The sequence below is a fragment of the Protopterus annectens genome, chromosome 6.part0 (assembly GCF_019279795.1).
Source record: "Protopterus annectens isolate FY-2018-M chromosome 6.part0, PAN1.0, whole genome shotgun sequence".
In the NCBI taxonomy this organism is placed as follows: domain Eukaryota; kingdom Metazoa; phylum Chordata; order Ceratodontiformes; family Protopteridae; genus Protopterus; species Protopterus annectens.
Genome location: NC_056737.1, coordinates 1,483,755,600 through 1,483,771,172, shown reverse-complemented (window position 1 = coordinate 1,483,771,172; position 15,573 = coordinate 1,483,755,600). Strand labels below are relative to the sequence as shown.

At 39.1% G+C, this 15,573-nt stretch overlaps 1 protein-coding gene across 2 annotated transcripts in view; it reads right to left on the bottom strand.

Annotated features, from left to right (window-relative positions):
- KYNU (kynureninase) overlaps positions 1-15,573 on the bottom strand; it is a 2,242,792-nt gene that overhangs the window by 1,923,793 nt on the left and 303,426 nt on the right. The window lies entirely within an intron of this gene.

Here is a 15,573-nt window from a genome sequence, read left to right as displayed (position 1 = left end):
AATACCTTAAATCTTCTTTGAAAAAGGCCTATGGAATATATGCAAATGTCCCCTTAAAGGTTTACAAGAGCTTCAGCACCAAGGCTTCTGAATGCCCAATGACATTTTACTTTTTCCAAACCTTTGTTAGTTGAAAAAAAGGTTTAGCATCTTTGTCATCCTCTCACATATTTAAAATACAGTAGAGGCTCCATTAACCAGAACTCAAGCATCTGGCCTCTCAAGCAGCAGTCAATTTTGATTGGCTCTTATACTGGCATGCAAGCCAATCAACAATCACAAAATTAAGTCACTTCTACCCAATGTGGAACAGCCCGTTGTTCCACGTTGAGTAGAAGAGGATCTGGTTTGTGATTTTTTTCTGGCTCATATGCCGGTATATGAGCCAATCAAAAATCATAAAGTGGAGCCTTTTCTATTCAGTGCGAAACAGCCTGCATTGAGTATAGGTGGCTCCACTTTGCTCTTGATTGGCTTGTATACCGGCAAATAAGCCAATCAAAAATCACAAGGTGGAGTCACTTCTACTCTGTGCTGCATTGCCGGTATATGAGCCAATCAAAAAATCACAAAGCAGAGACACTTGTACTCAATTTGGAACATCCCGCATTGAGTGGAAGTGACTCTCCTTTGCGATTTTGGATTGGCTCATATGCCAGCATACCAGCCAATCAAAAATCACAAAGCAGAGCCTCTTCTGTTCAATGTGAAAGTCCACTGTTCCACACTGAACAGAAGAGGATCTGCTTTGCAATTTTTGATTGGCTCGTATGCCTGTATACAAGCCAATCAAAAATTGCAAAGCCTCTCTAAAGCAACTGGAAACTACACTTATCCAACATCTACCAATCCCCGTGGGTGCCAGTTATGTGACATTTTACTTTATAATGGAGTACACTGGCTCAAACCAATCCCTATAGCAAGCAGGTGGTCACTGTTCTTCTGGATCTAGACTGTCTTTGTCTAACCACTATCATTTCTGTCTGCCCAAGTAGTTATGAATCTACAAAATCCTTGAGTGCTTGTTCTTCTCAAAACCCTAACAACTCTGCTATGGAGATACTTATGAGTGAAGGAGAAAAACCCTTAAAGATATTCAAGTGGTGTCCATTCACCTGGGCAGTCAGTGCTGATTTAGATTGTCTATAACATAGACCATATGTCTAGACTCTTAATGGAACAAAGGTTAAACTTGGCTAGGCTTGTATGGGCCCTAGGGCCATTAGCCTAGTGACCTCCAATGAACCTATGAACCCATAATCACTTCAAATGTATCTCAGTCACATAATTTACAGATGTTTGGCAGCAGCTCCTTTCAGCCACAAAGTTGCGTTATTTAATACCATTGTGATTATTGGCCTTTTCATTATGGCCTTCTTTAAGACTATGCTGGGCACTAATGTAGGGAGGACAAACAGTTTGACAGACTAATATTCTTTGTATGATTTGAAAAAAAAAAAAGAAGAAAAACAATGGCTGTGACAGTTTCCCAGTCTTCAAGTACCACCTCTTGATAGATAAGCGTTAAATATCTTGATCAGAAGATCCATTACAGAAAATGTAAAATTCATAAAATTCCAGCATGAATGCGATTGTTGGCTTGGACTTTGTTGTCCTGCAATGTGGTCAGTGCCTTTGCCAATGGCCTCTCTTTCATTAGCTCTATTTATTCACTTGACCCAATATTTTTAATTTCCATCAAGATACATAGGATCATAAGATCACATAATCTTAGGAGATTACTAGGCTAATGGCCCCATGGCCCTTACAAGCCTAGTCAAGTTCAACCAGTGTTTCCAAGGGTGTCTGGTTCAAGCAGACACTAAGATCAGCACCTTTTTCCCCTGTCCAAGAGGGACACGGGTCTATATTAGAGCATCAAAGTTTCACAACTTCGAATGTTCTTACATCGACCCCTATTCAGTGAATGCTGAAAATAGTGAAAAGACAGAAAACCAAATTTTTTCCTAGGGAAGGAAATTGGTTGTCTGTTTCTGTGTTTTTGCTATTTTCAGCGCTGTGGTGGTAAGTTATGGGTCAGGTTCAGGTAAGTGTGCGATTGGGTGTGGGTTAGGTGAGTTAGGGTTAGGGCATGGGTTAGGTATGTGTGTGATTGTGTGGAAGTGAGGGTTAGGGTGGGTTAGGTGAGTTAGGGTTAGGGCGCGGGTTAGGTATGTGTGCGATTGTGTGGACATGAGGGTTATGGCTGGGTAGGTGAGTTAGGGCACAGGTGAGGTGAGTGTGCAACAGTGACAGACCTTAGGGTTAGGGTTTGGGTTAAGGTAAGTGGATAGTTAGTGGTGTTTGTACAGTTTAGTGTAGTGTTAGCTGTAAGATTATAGGTGTATGTGTGTGGATTTCTGGTTGTTTGATGTGTTTTTATTGTGTGTATGTGTTTCAAAACAGCAATTTTTTTCCCTTGGAAAAAATTTGCTGTTCTGCATGTTCGATCTCAGCAGTCGCTGAATAGGTGTCGATGTTAGAACATTCGAAGTTGTGAAACTTCGATGTTCTAATATAGACCTGAGGGACACAGGTGGAACTCTCTGGGTGAATTTCTAGTTACCCATCTTCTTCTTCTTCATAAGTTCATAGGTTGGTACTAGGCTATTGGCCCTATGGCCTATACAAGCCTAGACATAACAATTCCCTGGCTATTTCTTCGCACACTATTTACTTCCCTGGACCCCTGTCTAGCAGGGTGACTGAAGTGATCCCCAGGGTGAATTTCCTTTCTCCCATCCAATCATCAAGGTTCCTTTTGAAGAGGGCCAAAGAGGTGCTCTGCTTGACATGTATGGGCAGTCTATTCCAGAGTCTGGGGAGTCTCTGGGTCAGGAACCTATCCCTCCAGCATGTTTTGTTTATTGTGATGACAAGATTGAGATCCCTGGAGCATGTGGCTCTGAGGGATTGGGATTTCTTTAAGTGTAGCATGTCCAACAGCTCTGGGTTTGATTTGGCCCTGTATGTTAAGCAGAGATCACCTCAGAGTAGACGATATGTGACAGAGTATAGCTGGAGTTTTTTAAGGTGGTCAGCATAGGGCATCTGCTTTAGGCCTGTGATTCTTTTAGTGAGGTATTTCTGCGGCCTTTCCAGTTGTTGCAGATGTCTTGAGAGGTACATACCAAATGGGGCATTATATTCTATAATGGGTCTAATGAGGGATGAGTACAGTGAGACAATGACCACCTTTTTTCTGGATGAAAAGCCCTTAGTGATGAGGTATGCCACATAGAAGGCTTTCCTGACTGTTGTGGTGATGGGGTTATTGAAGGTGAGACCACAGTCCACCTGTGTCCCTAAGTTTCTTATCACACTTTCAGTGTTTAGTGTACTGCCACCTATGTGATAATTCACGGGTACATGTTTTTTCCCAAAGGGGATAACTATACATTTCTTGGCATTGAGCTTGAGCCTATGGCTCTGGCATCAAGCATCTGTTTCTGTAAGGCCCTTTTGTAGACTATCCAAATCATTTGGGGATTCAGTAATGGCTCCCAGTTTGCAGTCATCTGTGAACTTTGTTAGCCAGAGTCCCTTAGTATTGACCTGTACTTCAGAGAAGTAGATGCCAAACCAGAGATGTCCTAGGACTGAACCCTGAGGTACTCCACTTGTCACTTGTCTGGAGCTGGATTTGGAGTCAGCTACTTTTACAGTGTGGGTTCTGTCAGTAAGCCAGTTGGCAACCCATCGAGTGACATAGGGATTAATGCCCAACTTAGTAAGTTTATCAATGATTCCAGAGTGGGGGATGCTGTCAAAGGCTTGGCAAGGTCCAGATAGGCTGTGTGGACTGCCTTACCCTCATGCATGGCTCTGGAGACTGATTCAAAGAAGACTTCTTCTTTCGTTTTTTCCTGGTTAGGGGTCGCCACAGTGGAACTCCAGTCCACTAATGATTAGCAGTAGACTTTTATGGTGCCGTGGTGCCAGCCCAATGCCCAACCTTCAACGAAGGCACACCCATTCACGCATGTCTTTTGAATGCCACTCGACTGCAGGGAGGACATGCAGACTCCACACAGAAGATGCTCCAGCCGAGAATCAAACGGGAGAACCTCTTGTTGTGAGACGACCACACTACCGCTGCACCACCACGGCTTCATCCATTTCTGGTTACCCATTTAATTGTCCAAATTACACTTGAATAGGGCCAATGAGGAGCATTGTTTAACATGAATAGTTAGCTTGTTCCAAAGGTGGGGGAAGCTCTGTGAGAGAAATCTGTCTCTCCAGCAAGTTTTGTTAGGGTCCTTTGAATGAGTGAATCATGTGCCATTTGACTTGAGAATGTGCAGCATTTTCATTAAAGCTAGGTCAGAGATTGCTCTATATGCAAGGCACAGGTCACCTCTGAGCAGTCTGTATGACACAGAGTAAACTGACAATGATTTCATTCCACCAACATAAGACAGATCTTGAATACCCTGAGCTTTCTTTGTAAGGAACCTTTGTGGTCTCTCCAATTGCTGTAGGTGTTTGGAAAGGAACATACCAAAGGGAATGTTGTACTCTGTTATTTTCCTGATGAGGGATGAGTACAGAGGGGGTTTAACCTCTTTTTTCTGGAGACAGTGCCCTTACTTATGAGATAAGTAATATAAAATGTCCTTCTTACCACTGTGGAGACATGGTGACCGAAGTTAAGGTTGCTGTCAATCTGTGTGCCCAAATTGCTCACCACTGACTGCGTGCTTATGGTATTACTATCGGTGTTGTAGTTTGCAGGAACATCAACCTTGCTGAAGGGGCTGATAATGCATTTTTTTGCATTAAGTTTATGATCATGACTTTAGCAACAGTCAATAGTCTGCGCAAGACCTTCTTGCAGGATTTTGTCATTGCTAGGGGTTCCTATGATCACTTCACTTTGAAGTCATCAGCAAACTTTGTTTGCCACAGTCCTTTAGTTTTATCCTGTACTTCGGAAGCATAGATTCCAAACAATAGGGGTCTCAGAACCGATCCCTGTGGAACACCACTGGTTATGGGTCTGCTGGAGGAGGTGGAGTCCCCTATTTTCACCACATGAGCTCTACCAGTGAGCCAGTTTTCAACCCACCTGGCAATATATGAGTTGATACCCAGCTGGGTGAGTTTATCAATGATGCCTGAGTGGAGCATTGTGCAAAAGGCCTTGGCTATGTCTAGGTAGGCCGTCGGCACAGATTTGTCCTTTTCTAGGGCTTTGAGGGCTGTCTCAAAGAAGTCCACCAAGTTTAATAGGCATAATCTCCCTTGACAAAGGCAAAATTGGTGGGATCAAGTGTTTGGAGATTTCCTATATCTTTGCTAATAAGGTCCATGATGATTCATTCCATGGCCTTACAGATAAGGCTGGTCAGACTAATAGGTATATAGTTACAACCACCAAGAATAAAATAAAATAAAATAAAAACAAAACAACAAGCTGCTGACTGAAAAATAGTTTATTATTATGCTTTACTTTAGCCCCTTGGCTCAGCAACCTTCATGAAATAACAAACAATACCAAGCATCCCCATATAAAACAAGCAGAACCACAATTAATATAATTAATCAATAAAACAATTAAATGAAATATTTCCAATTAATCCCACAATTAAGACCATAAGATACCAAAGTATTATATTTAATTATAAAAATAGATTCCTTAAAAAGAAGTCTATCTTTTAATTTAAAATTATCTCCTAATTTAACATGTACTTTTTCAAGAAATGTCCCTTGTGGTAGTGTAAAATCACTATTATGATGTTCTTTAAAATGAGTAGCGATAGTACTTATTAATTCTTGCTTCTTAATATCCCTAACATGTTCCTGCAACCTTGTTCTAAACAATCTAATGGGTCAGTAGTTCCTGGGGTTTGTGGATGCACTCTCTTTGTGCAAAGGATGGCCGTAGCTGTTTCCCATTCCACTGAGATGAAGCCATTGCTTAAGCGGTGATTGAAAAGCTTGCCAATGGTGATGCTAATTCCTGTTTTAACCTATGTAGACCACAGCCCAGGATGTTGTCTGGTCCCACAGATGCTGTGGTTTTGGCCTTGAAGGGGGCAATTAAGGCCTGCTCATTGGAGATACTAGGTGGTGGACAGGTGTTAGGGATGCTTTGGGGTACAAGTGGTGGGGACAGGGGAGTGAAGTTTTCACTGAACCTGTCAGCCAGCAGGTTTGCTATATCCACAGGTTCTGTACATTTAGTACTATTAACTATGAGTTCAGTGCAAATCTGGGCCTTACCTTTGAGGTTAGGGATGTAACTAAAGAATGATTTGTGGTTATCCTTAGTTACAGAAGCTAATATGGATTCAATGTTAAGCACAAAAAAGACAGCTTGTAGTAAAAATTCCCTCTACACCTTTATTGTTACTGTAAGCGCTTTCGTGCAAGTCCGTTGCCTGCACTTCTTCAGAAAGTTTTTGTTTCAGTTTATTCGGGGGGGGGGGGGGGTCTTGTGTTATAGTAACTTCTAACGAGACTGATTTGTCATCAGATCTCACCACAGTCAATTGTACCTGAAGTAATTCAAGGGAATCGTGCTATGTAACCATTCTAGAGATGTATTTATCTTTAATAAATATTGATACACCACCTCCTTTAGTTCTCATGCCTTCAGTTTGTGGTATGAAAGTATAGAAGGAAACGTAACCTGGTATAGCTAGGGTGCTCTCCTTAGCCTTAAACCAGGTCTCAGTGACTTCACAAATGTCAGCATCTTCCAAGGTGAGGACTGCTTTCTGTGATTGCAGTTTCTGGTTTAGACCCCTAGCACATAGCAGCATAACCTTGAGGCTGAAGTCAATCATTTTTTGTTTGTTTTGCAGTATCATCCTAGGCGAAGGTAAAATGCTGCTTAAGGCTAGGGAGATACCTATCTGAGACACATAATCAGAAAGCTCAGTCATGTTTCCTTTATATAGTCCAGTGATCTACATCTCAAGTCATTCACACCAACATGGACTATGAAGGATTAATAACAGTCCCTGTTGTTGAGAGATGAGTGCGTGTGTGATTTGGTGGATCCTGGCACCTGATAGATAGCTGATCATGACTTTTTCCTTATCCAGCCTGGTGAGAGGGACATCTGTGCGTCTCACAACTGAGTCACCTACGACTAAGATATTTGTTTTTCTGTTGTGCCTTAGGGGCTTGACTGATGAGACACTGGTGTGTGATATATTATGTGCACTATGTTGGGCAGAGGATGTATTATGTGAATTGTGCTTGTGCTTGTGAGGTCTTTAATGTTTAGGTAAGCTTTTAGTAAGGACCTCCGCATATGCAGCTTTATGTGTTATTGGTTTGGTAGGTGCAGGAGGTGAGGTGTGAATGCTGACAACCTCCTTAGTATCAGATGAAATGACTGGTGAGGGAGAGAACCTCGATTCTAGGTTCTTGATATAGATGCATCTCTCACATAATGAATTTGTGTGGACTAGGAAAAGTGAGCTGTCAGTCCTTTTCTTTTGTGAACACTAAAATTAAATATTATTCAGCATTTCAAGTAATTCTGCATCCACTTATCTCATTGTCATCCTTAGACAACTCAGCCAAGTAATTCCTACATTTATAATAACTTTACCCTGCCCTTTAACCCAGGCTGGCTTTTTTTTTTTTTTTTTTTTTTTTTTTTGCATTACCATAGTTTCAGCTGCTGAGCTTCTGTAAAAGTATTTCTCTGCATACCTTTCTTTCAATGTCATATGTCTTCACATTCACAGAGTCTGTCACATCTTAGTTCAATGAACCTGGTTTTATTTTAGTCTTCTTTTTCAGATTTGGCTGTCACCTGTGCTTACTGGTTCTAGCCTCTGTCCCTCATTCTTACCATAAGGTAATTATCAAATTCAAAAGTGGCATCTGCTCAGCTTTGCCATAACCAACCAGCCTAGTTGTTCACTATAGATTGTCCTTTAATCCCACATTTATCCATCTTTCTTGGTTCCAAACTCCTGCACCTGTAGAGAACCATGTAGTGCTGTGTTATAGGTTTAAAAGTTACTAAGTGCAAGGTCCCTGAGACTATTGAGGAATCACATTCAATGCTCCAAATATCTCAGAGCACAGACTGCTTTTGTAACTTGCTGAGTGTCAAACAGTAAGCAAATTGAAGCAGAGGGAATCAATCCATAGACTACAAGAAGCAGCCCATTGATAGTTTATATTATTCACAGCACTAGCTGCCAGATATTCAATGCATCCTTTTGTCTGGCAGCACTAATCTTACCTCTACTCCATCAACACTGATCCTATTTGACATTCCTAGGACCTTATCCAAAGATTTAGCCATTCCAGCTGACTTCTCTTACCATTTAGACAAATACTTTCTGTTCCAGAGCCTCAGAGAAGAATGTCTCCATGTTCATTCTCCAATTAACTAATCAATGTTTTGTTTATAGAATGCCACTCCTGGGGCTTCAGGGATCTTTGAATACCCCCACCTTCCAAACCTATCCCACAACTGTTATGTTCTTTCTTTGGAGATTGCAAAGGATGGTAGATTTTTCCCAATCACCATCTTTCTACCCCAAATGTTGCAGGCTCTTTAAAAGGTCAGAGAGGCTGTTACCTTCCCCTTCTTGTAATAACCATGACTTTCTTTCTTCATCGTTTGCCATCTAATTCTCTTGAGTTATGCTGACAATCCCCCCATACTCCCCCTCCCCTGTTTCTATTTCCAAATGTCTGATAATCTAGTAGTATCATATCCTAGCTGGTTTTATCTATTGCTCTTGTTTCTGTTGTGATAGTTATGTTTACCCTTTTTTACTTAGAATAACTTATAGCTCCTCTATTTCCCCCAGTCATGGCTTTGAACAACACTGCAGTCCACCACTTGGTAATAGAATTCCACTGGTGACCCTTCCTGCATATTACAGCCCAACATGGTCATTTTATTGTCTCTCCCATACCTTACTCATACTACCAAATGTACCCTTCTCATTATTATATGATCAAAACTCTGTCTCTCTGCATTCCTGTCTCAATTTTAAGGCAATACTGCAGTAACATACCTATTAAGTTCTTGTTTCAGCCCTGCTAAAAATGATGTAATGCCTATCCATTACATATAAATATCCCCTCTACAAGTTCCCTTACTATTTCACCATGACGTGAAATTGTCACTCCTTTACCAACTGTCACAGCCAGGTATTGTATGCTGTGATCAGATAGAACCCATCTGTAGAATATGTGGGCATGGGTTTAACCTCCAAATAATAAAGCCACTGAGCAACCCACCTTATAGTATTTGTTCACCACCCTCTAAGCCCTTCAGGGTAATACTCAGACCATCTATTCTGCTACATCATTGGTACCAACACAGACTATTACACATGGCATCAGTTTTTCTTTCACAATATATTCTCCACCAATATACCTACCTAGTCCACCTGACAAATCTAGGATATGATAGGGGACATTTTAATAATGGTCAACTCCCCGATCTCCCTTTTCCTCATTGCATAGCACACCCTAGTGTTGATCATGCCTAACTCTGCCATGCTGAATCTACTGACCTGCTTATGTATGCACTTATTCCTACACTGCTAACAGTCTCCAAGTCCATATTGTTCTAGGACATTGTGCTAATGATAATGATCATCTGGTTCATTCTCTGATATTCTGCTTGCTCACTGTCCATTCTGTTTCTACCTCAACCTTCACTGGTTCCTCTTGCAATTTATAGCTCTTCCAGTTCATCTTCTATGACTTTTACTTTTATTTCATATTTCACCTTGGTGTGACTAGTTTTATTTTATGATCTGTGTGTCCTGCACACTGACCCTGTTTTCTTCATTTCTTTTTTTTAAGTTCTGGCAGCTTCATTTTTCCTTCCACATTCATCAGATTCATCAGAATATCCACGATCTGTTCATTCTCACTTGTATCTCACACTACCATTTCCTGACTGATCTCCAACCTTGCTACTGTCTCCTTCTTATACTCTATTCTGACTTTCCCTTTTTCACTACTGTTTTACTAAACTATTTAGAAATGCCTTCCATACTGGACTATCCTCATCACATCCACCAGCCCTTTCAGCACATCCCCCAAAGTCCTTCTTTCTTCCAACCCTCCTCTCCCATTATTACACCCAGATACCTCTATGTTTATGCACTGCTCATAAAAAACAGCCATCCAATGCTTTTCAGCTCCATTGCTTTCATTACACTCTTCCAAGTCTCTATAAAGTTTCTGACAAGCTCTACAGATTCATTGCCTGACTCCTACATGAATTCCTAATGTAAACTACCAGCCTTCACTATAAGCATTTCAACCATATTTGTGTTCCTTTAACCTTTGCCAACCTACATATGGTATTTACATCAATACATAGATATTCTCAAAACCAATACCAGATTTCCAGATTTTACTGACTAAACAAAGAACTATGCTGTACCAGACTCAAATGGTCACAGATTTCATTTAGTTTTTGTTCAATTTGGTGTACAATCTGTAGAATAAGTGGCTTTCTATGTAGTTTGCAAATGCAACCGAAATTTGCAGGCGTGTTATATATATGCATACCACTGAGTTTTGTTTAAGTTAGTGAAAATGAATTAGCTCATATTTTAATTTTTCATGTTGGAATGCTTGATAATATGTTTCACTGTGTCAAACTTATTGAATGTGAAACATTATGATTTCTAAATACTTATAACTTGTTGAAAAGTGCTGGGAAATTCATCCAAAGCAAGAAAGTGTTGCTAGTACATGCAGCATTTGAAAAATGGTATTTCTAAAGAAAATTAGTGAGAAACTGGTGCATATATATTGGAAAAGGCTTTCTTGCCAGCACATAGTCTGTGTTTGTAAACAAAGATGAGTTAAGATAAATTATTGCACAGGCTTTCTGAGAAAATCTGTACAGAAAATTGTGACTTCATTGTATGTTTTAAACTGTACCTTAGACCGTCTAAAGTGCTAATAGTTTACAGTTTAGTAATGGTGTTGTAGAAATAGTTTAGAAATAAAGTTTCTATATAGTGCTGATTACACTGTTGCTTGACTTCTACATTTGAACTGCAATATGCCACTCACTGTTACAAATAACAGAACCCTGAAATACTTGCAGATACAAGTCTTCAGCATTTTCATGAGTAATCTACTTGAATACTTATTTTGTTATTTTACATTTCACTCAACTTTTATTAAACATATTGCAAACAAATCAAACTCTAGAGCTTGTAAAAATATTTAATCATACTTACTTAGAATATACCATTGAACTACCAGTGAGTTAGGACTTCCTTCAACAACTCTTCTTTGAGAGAGTTACTCACCCACCCAATTTTAATGCATACCTTGAATTTACTTTTGTTAGACTCACAAAAGCATAAAGGCATTTCATACATAAGTATACTAGTTATAGGTACAAGAAATCAAATTGCGCCAACATTCTCCACCAGATGCAATACTTTCTGAGATAATACTCCCCGAATACAAATTTTCAGATTTGTTCACTATTTTTACTATAATGTTCTTATCCAATTACTTTACTCTTGGAAAACTCTCAAATGTGACACAGTTTTAGCTCTTAAAGAATACACAGAGGCTGCATTTTTAAAACAGAGTAATCAGCTTTATTTCAAGAACTTGGATATCTCTTTGAAATTTAGCCAAATGGTCACCAGTCAGACAGGTAACACAGATAATTAAAGTTATGAACTGTTAACAAGTTGCTTCCTATGGTACATGGTCTCATTCCCTTAGCCTTCAGCTGATTACTGTGTGACCCTGAGCAAATCACTTTACCAGAAAGATTTGGGCAACTAGGAAATTGGACTAGGCTGTTAAAAGGTCTCCTGAACCGCAGTGAACTATATTCATGTTCAAACAAGATTAAAACAAATTTTCAACATTGCAGTTTAGTATCTTTATAAATATGAGTTGCTGAACATAAAACAAACTCACTACTTGACATGCCTAATTCCAAGTTTGTTTTTTTTTTTTTTGGTCTTTTCTTTCAGACACTGCTTTTTGTTAGTTAGTCCCTAAACTGTGTATCTATACAACTCAGAATCTGGTCTGCATTAATTTGCCTCTCTCTCTTATCTAAGAGATGTGAACCTCTCTCTCTCTTTCTCTCTCTCTCTCTCTCTCTCTGTTTCTGTCTCTCACTTTTCACCAGAAAAGGGTGTGGCTTCTTCCAATTGTGACAGTCATGTGTATCTTACCTAATGTCACAATACTGCAATTCTGCATTATATAATGGGTATAAATGTGTATGTGCATTGAGTGAGATGAAAATATTTATCTGAACAGAAATGTACATATTTTGATCATTGTCCTACCTGTATCATCATGCTTTTATTATTATTTTAAATAGTATTGGATAACTATTTAAAATATAAAAATAAAATAACACCTTCTTCTTCGGTTCAGGAAAATCCACTAAGAAAAAATGAAACTGCACAAAAACAATGGCCAAAAAAGCAACTGTATGTGAATCTATAAAAATCATTAAAATATTGTCCATTTTAGAATAAAAAATAAATAAATAATTAATAGCCACAAAATAAGAAAGAGCCAGCAATGTGATCAGAACATAGATTCACTGTCAGAATTATCTTACTAATAGGAAACTAAACTGAAATTATAAGTTAAACACAAAACTAATATATAAAATATTCACATATCCATAACTGATGTTTCACAATCTACTTTAAAATTACCTAAAATATGAACAATAGCAGCAAACCAACCATAAAAACAGCCACTTTGCAAACCGTAGAAAGCTTATTCAGAAATTATGTTATTCAAGAATAAATTAACACATCCTTTTTAAATTAATAAAAAAATGATAATGCAACCAAAATAAAGGCATATAAAATTGATTAATGGAATATGAGGATGAGTGTGTTTGTGCGAAACGTGAACTAGCTATACAGTAGTATTAAGGAATCTGTTTTATAACTTGGCATTTTGTCACTGAACATAAATGCATTTCCTTATACTTACAATGGGTGTTACTTATGTATAAACTCACTAGACCCTCACATAATATACACAATTTATCTTAATGATGAAATAAGATAAAAGATGTGATAAAATATATAGCTGAGATATTGCTCAATGTGCTTTATCATCACTATGTCAGCATCTTCACCACTCCACAATATTTTTAATTTGACACCACTCTCTCAACATTATCACATTCTATGGCTCACTGAAATCATTCATCTACAGTGGCAGAAATCATGGCATTCTCATTTTGAAAATCAGTACTCTTCATTTTAAATGTAAGATAAATTGAAAGTAAACAAGATGTATTTTTACAGTAAATAAAATATTATTCAGTACATGGGGACACACATACACACAGAGACGCACACACATGCACGGACTAGGCAATCTGACAAATTAAAAATAGGAATATGTCTCTTCTTGTATATCAAAGAAGTAGGTGCCTCCTACTGAAATATTTAGTGCATTGCCAGCATTTTAAGTAGTACGTTTGCTGCAATTATTTTCACCTGAATCTATCATTGTTGGCTCAGTGCTGTACCTTCTCATCATTTTATATTGGGGGAGACAGTAAAAGCATTTAGACAAAGGATTTACCAACATGGCTATTCGATTAGGAAAAAGGATATCAACAATGTCATAGCTAAACAAACATTGTAACAGGTGTGCAAATTAAAAAAAAAATTGTGTTTCAGATATTGCCCCATTTGAGAAGGGTGGTAATTGGAACATGTTCCTTGAAATATGGGAATTGCACAGGCAAATTTTATTAGATCTTAGGTCCATAGGTGTGTGCTGGGCTAATGGCCCTGGAGCCTTTACAAGCCTAGCCCATAGGATTACCCTGGCATCGTGCCACCCGACCTTGGTTCCCAGTGTCTCTGTCGAGTAGAGCCACTGGAGTGATCCCCGGGGTGAATTTTCTATTTCCCATCAACTCTTCAAGATTTCTCTTGAAGAGGGCCAGTGAGGTGCTCTGTTTGACATGTATGGGAAGTCTATTCCATAGCATGGGCAGTCTCTGGGTTATGAACCTGCCCCTCCAACATGTTCTGTTGATTGTGGTAATGAGGTTGTTGTCTCTGGAGTGTGTGGTGTGGAGGGATTGGGATTTCTTTAGATGTAGCATTTCTAACAGAGCTGGGTCAGACATGGTTTTGTAAGTCAAGCAGTGTTCACCTCTAAGTAGGCAATATGAGACAGAGAATAGTTGGAGTTTTTTGAGTCTGTCCATATAGGACAAGTGTTTAAGGCCTACGATCCTCTTTGTGAAGTACTTTTGTGGCCTCTCCAGTTGCTGTAGGTGTCTAATGAGGTACATTCCAAATGTGGCACTGTACTCAATGATCGGCTTAATGAGAGAAGAATCAAGGGAGACAATAACCTCTTTCTTCCTGGATGCAAAACCCTTAGTAATTAGATATGCCACATAGAAGGACATTCTGACCACAGTGGCAATGTGGTGGTCATAAGAGAGGTCGCTGTCAACCTGTGTACCCAGATCTCTTATAATGCCTTCTGTGTTCAGTGGACTACCACTTATGTGGTAATTCATGGGAACCCGTTTTTTTCCCAAAGAGGATGATGACACATTTTTTAGCATTGAGCTTAAGGCCATGGTGCTGACACCAGTCCTTGGTCTCAGTGAGGCCTTTCTGTAGGATGTCAACATCACTTGGGGAGTTAATAATAGCTCACAACTTGCAATCATATGTAAACTTTGTCAGCCAGAGTCCCTTCGTGTTAGCCTGAACTTCAGAGAAGTAGATACCAAACAGGAGAGGACCCAGGACAGAACCCTGTAGGACTCCACTCGTGACTGGTCATACATTAGATTTTATTAGATGTAATAAATCCTTCTGGTATCAGTTACCATCACCAGTGTACTAATGCACAAAAGGTTTAAAGCTTGACATTGTATTTATTTTTTATAACGTCTTAAATGCCTATGTTACATTTTTATGTGGTTTTTTTGTAAGCTGTCTTTCTCAGTTACATCCAGCAGATGGCAGAATTGCTGTAGGATAATAAAGTTTTTACCCCATGTATCTGAGGAGGTCTTGTATAATTTTAAGTACAAAAGCGTTTGTACAACAAATTTCATGTCGTAAGTGTATGGGTGCCTGCAGTTTTTAGCATTTGAGTGCAATTTGTGTCTGCACTTCGGGGTTGTTTACACACACACACACACACACACACACACACACACACACACACACACACACACACACACCCACACACACACGCCCACACACATATGCCCACACACATATGCCCACACACATATGCCCACACACACACACATGCCCAGACACATACTCACTCATTGTTTAAACATTTTAATATGGAAAACAATGTGTTTAAGATTTTAATGCAGGGAAGTCATAATTATGTATATCGGTGAGTTATAGTACTCTTTAGTAATGCTGGGGAGGTCTAAACTTGTTAAGGCAGCATTGTGTATTTCTCTTCTTTATGACACAATACAGTTCACTATGTACTGGATATTGGCAGAGGCACTTATTTAATATTTAATTATGATCTGAAATTCTTGCAATTATTATAGCAACGGGAGTCACTACTATGATTCTGTGACACATTTTGTATATATTAGCA